Source organism: Gadus morhua, chromosome 5 (assembly GCF_902167405.1).
Source record: "Gadus morhua chromosome 5, gadMor3.0, whole genome shotgun sequence".
Classification (NCBI taxonomy): Eukaryota; Metazoa; Chordata; class Actinopteri; order Gadiformes; family Gadidae; genus Gadus; species Gadus morhua.
In genome coordinates, this window is record NC_044052.1 from 23,113,394 (window position 1) to 23,118,393 (window position 5,000).

Genomic DNA, 5,000 nt, shown 5'->3' on the forward strand with positions numbered 1-5,000 from the left:
GAGCGCCACTGGAATACCTTCAGCCTGCGCTTTGTTCTGCCCACCTGAACACACAGCCTTCATACCAGGCAGAGTCCCGCAGTATGAAGGTCCACCTGAACACACAGCCTTCATACCAGGCAGAGTCCCGCAGTATGAAGGTCCACCTGAACACACAGCCTTCATACCAGGCCGAGATCAGTATGAAGGTCCACCTGAACACACAGCCTTCATACCAAGCAGAGTCCCGCAGTATGAAGGTCCACCTGAACACACAGCCTTCATACCAGGCAGAGTCCCGCAGTATGAAGGTCCACCTGAACACACAGCCTTCATACCAGGCAGAGTCCCGCAGTATGAAGGTCCACCAGAACACACAGCCTTCATACCAGGCAGAGTCCCGCAGTATGAAGGTCCACCTGAACACACAGCCTTCATACCAGGCAGAGATCAGTATGAAGGTCCACCTGAACACACAGCCTTCATACCAGGCAGAGTCCCGCAGTATGAAGGTCCACCTGAACACACAGCCTTCATACCAGGCAGAGTCTCAGTATGAAGGTCTGAGCCCATGTGAGTCTCGTTGGATCTGACGGTGGCTCTTGGTACGTTGGTGAATGTTTCGGGGATCATCCTGGTAAGAGTAGGCTCATTCTACCTCTGTACTTGTTTTCCACTCATGTGATACGTGACATGTGACATACCTCCATGTGGTCACGGCATCTACAGGAGCGAGCAGAAGACCCCGGTCTACATCTTCGCCTCGCTCACCTCTCCTCACGGCGGTGGCAGGAGGAGGATGAGAGGAAGAGGAGGAGAGGAGGAGAGGAGGAGAGGAGGAGAGGAGGAGAGGAGGAGGAGGAGAGGAGGAGGAGAGGAAGAGGAGGAGAGGAGGAGGAGAGAAGGAGGAGGGGCTGGAGGAGAGGAGGAGGAGGAGAGGAGGAGGAGAGGAGGAGAGGAGGAGGAGGAGAGGAGGAGAGGAGGAGGAGGAAGAGGAGGAGGAGGAGGAGAGGAGGAGGAGGGGGTGGAGGAAGAGGAGGCATTGATTGAGATGAGAGACATTTCTTCATTTGACAGACAATCATGATACCTCCTCCTTGCACGCACACAAACAGAAAGACTGAGACAGAAAGAAGTCTATGTGTGTGTGTGTGTGTGTGTGTGTGTGTGTGTGTGTGTGTGTGTGTGTGTGTGTGTGTGTGTGTGTGTGTGTGTGTGTGTGTGTGTGTGTGTGTTTTCTGCATGACAGCATTCATTCACACACACCCTGCTTTTCAGTCACTTGCCCTCATCTCCCCCCTCCCCCCCCGGCTCTGGGCTGCCTGGCCCCCAGAGGTCAAGGGTCACAGGGTCAGGGGAGGAGTTAGGGTCAGACCCTGCTAGGGGGTGATTAAGTCACCGCTGTATTTGACAGGTGGAGGGAGCTCTCACAATCAGACCCACACAAACAAACAAACTCACGCGCACACACACGCACACACACAATCACACACGCCCAAACACACTCATACAGACACACAAACACACTCACACACACACACACACACACACACACACACACACACACACACACACACACACACACAGTCTGGATGTTCTACTGTTCCAGTTGGATTTGAAACGTGAATAATAAACGTGTTGCTGGTCGTGTGCGTGTGTGAGTGTGCGTGAGTTTGAGTGTGAGCGTAAATGTGAGCTTGAGCGCGAGTGTGACTGTGTGTGTGTGTGTGTGGGGGGGGGGGGGGTGTCTGATTTACGGTGTAGTGCGGTGTGGTGGGCGTGGCCAACAGTTTGATGGCGCTGGTAATGACCTCCAAGGGGGCGGGGTCTGTGTTTTGACGTCAAGTGTGTCTACTCGACGTCCACCTCGGAGACACCTGTCCTACGTGTGGAACGGATAGTGACGTCATAACATCAGTGTCACCAAACAGACTGAGATCAGATCTATCGCGGAAGAAACACCGGGCAAATGATGAACGATACTTTGAATACGAGTTCAAAGTGTTTCATCACCGAGGGAACCCGTTGCTAAGTGTCCCTCAGAGCCGCGAGCCGCGAGCCGAGAGGCGCGCCGAAATCTGATCTCCTCCTCCTGCTCCTCCTCCCGCTCCTCCTCCTTCACCCGCTGCTCCTGTGCTCTGCTCCCGTTGCTGCCCACCACCACGACCGGAGCTCACATCGTGACTGAGAGTCTGAGGGAGTACAGCTCCGTGACGCTCCCACTCTTTACTTCAGCCAGCCGGGAGAGAGAGAACAGATCCGGGGAGACAGGATGAAGTGGCCGGGGGACTGCGAGGCGCTCCGGGGGGTCGCGGCACTGCTGAAGACCCTGGAGAAATGGATTTAGCGGAGAAGGATAACTTTGAGTCGCAGGCGTGTGAAGTCCCATGTGATCTGCTGTTGGAAGATCAATACTGGAGCTTATAGATCAGAGCCGATTCCTGGAATAACAACTTTAGCAACACCTCCATACCATTTCTGCGTCATATTTTGGGGACATTCGGTAAGAAAAATCGTATTTCAATATGAGTCAGGCATAATGTTGACATGTGTTAAGCAAGCTGCCACGAGCTGCATTCACACGCTTTACTTCCTCAAGCTCAAACTGGTCGGACCGGGCTGTCTGTCTGTCTGTCTGTCTGTCTGTCTGTCTGTCTGTCTGTCTGTCTGTGTGTGTGTGTGTGTGTGTGTGTGTGTGTGTGTGTGTGTGTGTGTGTGTGTGTGTGTGCGTGCGTGCGTGCGTGTGTGCGTGCGTGTGCGCGTGCGTGTGCGTGTGCGTGTGCGTGTGCGTGTGTGTGTGTGTGTGTGTGTGTGTAGTATATAGACTTATGGAGTCTTGTTCCATGGAGGTAAGCCATGAATGCGGGTCGATAATGTATTGGTTCATTTCATCAATCAACTCAAAATGACAGCTAATGAATCGTATCTATATTAAATATTGACCAGGTCGATTCTGATTACCGGTTCTTGGGTTGGACCACTAATGGTCACCTGCACCCCCACATCACCTGACCTGAGGGTGTGTGTGTGTGTGTGTGTGTGTGTGTGTGTGTGGGGGGGGGGGGGGGCGTGTGTGTAGACATATTGACAGATTGGGAGATCAACGTCTAAAGGTCAGTGTGCTGATCGGGTAGGGGCTAATCCACGCTGATACACAAACTATTCAACTCATTCTTAGTTGTCCATACTCAAGTTGCGTCAATTTATTACCAGCTAATAATGTTTACTAATATATTAGAGCAGAGTGATCGTTATGTTATGTCAATGTTATACATGAGGACCAGTATGTTATACATGAGGACCAGTACCTCACTGTGCTGTTATGTATGAGGAACTATGCCTACCTCACCATTTTATGTTATATATGAGGACCAGTACCATGCCATGTTACACATGAGGACCAGTATGTTATACATGAGGACCAGTACCTCAAACACCTTCCGTTGGGCCGACTAGCTTCACAAAGCTAACCTCTGGTAGCTTCTTGATGGACCGATGATAGATCCACTGGCGGTAACCTCTGACCTGGTTGTAACAACATGGAGGTTGAGTGGGGCCCTGTGATAGAGCAGCAGTGTTTAGAGAGAGAGCGAGAGAGAGCGAGAGAGAGAGGCTTTGTGTGAGTGTGTGTGTTCTGTGGTTTTTGTGCTTGTGTAAATGTTGTTCTTAGTGTGTTTATAGTGTGTGTTGGATGGCACAGTGTGGAAGAATAATAGTGTGTACTCTCTCTTTCTCACCCCCCTCTCTCTCTCAGCCCCTATCGCTCTCTCTTCCCCCCCGCCTCTCTCTCTCTCTCTCTCTCTCTCTCTCTCTCTCTCCCCCTCTCTCTCTCTCTCTCTCCCCCCCCTCTATCTCTCTCTCTCTCTCTCTCTCTCTCTCTCTCTCTCTCTCTCTCTCTCTCTCTCTCTCTCTCTCTCTCTCTCCCGCTCTCTCTCTCTCTCTCTCTCTCTCTCTCTCTCTCTCTCTCTCGCTCTCTCTCTCTCTCTCTCTCTCTCGCTCTCTCTCTCTCTCTCTCTCTCTCTCTCTCTCTCTCTCTCTCTCTCTCTCTCTCTCCCGCTCTCTCTCTCTCTCTCTTTCTCTCTCTCTCTCTCTCTCTCTCTCTCTCTCTCTCTCTCTCTCTCTCTCTCTCTCTCTCTCTCTCTCTCTCTCTCTCTCTCTCTCTCTCTCTCTCTCTCTCTCTCTCTCCCTTTAAAGTAGAACTAATAATATTAACACAGACAAATATAAAAATATTAGATAGCCAGTTTAAGACGACACTTTGAAATGTGTTGAAAAACCAGATGTGCTTGAACCGTCCTGCAGCCTCTGACTGAGTATTTATATTATGACATGCCTGCACAGCCTTTGAATGTGTATACAAATACACATTCAGAGGCTGTGCATCATGTTATAATAATATTATAAAACGAATGTGTATTTGTATGATAACATGCATGCAAAGCCTCTGAATGTGTATTTGTGTTGTGATATGCCCGCAGCCTCTGAATGTGTATTTGTATGAGGCAAAGCCTCTGAATGTGTATTTGTATGAGGCAAAGCCTCTGAATGTGTATTTGTGTTGTGATATGCCCGCAGCCTCTGAATGTGTATGTGTATGATGACGTGTGGGACTCCAGACTGCTGCCTGTGGTACAAAGGTCCTCATATGCACGGTGGACGCTCTCTGTCCCAGGTTAGTGTTGAGTCAGGTTGAGCTCGGCCGGTTGGGTGGGAGAGGTGTTCGGCTGAACTACATTCTTTAGCCGTAGTTCCACGAAGTCTGAGCGGGCCTGTAGGATGAGTCCGTTCGGCTTGTGGGGAATCTCGCTAGAGGCCCGTGCACTGAAACCTCTATTATATTAACTATTCACCATGAAATATCACAATTCAAATATGGAATCCTCACGTTATTAGATATAATCACTAGCTTAAATATCAATATTTTAGATTCTGTAATCATCAGCTTACAAATCAATATTATAACATATAATTACTACCATAAATATCAGTATTATAATTTATCATCATAAGCCCAAATATCA

At 49.8% G+C, this 5,000-nt stretch overlaps 2 protein-coding genes across 4 annotated transcripts in view; one reads left to right on the plus strand and one right to left on the minus strand.

Moving 5' to 3' along the window:
• LOC115544457 (uncharacterized) overlaps window positions 1-5,000 on the minus strand; it is a 993,561-nt gene that overhangs the window by 521,492 nt on the left and 467,069 nt on the right. The window lies entirely within an intron of this gene.
• The window catches only part of fgfr3 (fibroblast growth factor receptor 3), a 37,259-nt gene continuing 34,179 nt past the window's right edge, over window positions 1,921-5,000 (plus strand). Inside the window, exon 1 of one of the 3 annotated variants that reach the window (XM_030357437.1) lies at window positions 1,921-2,482. The gene's annotated coding sequence lies outside the window, so the exon portion shown is untranslated. The remainder of the gene's footprint in view (window positions 2,483-5,000) is intronic. The other 2 variants (XM_030357438.1, XM_030357436.1) reach the window with 2 other exon arrangements.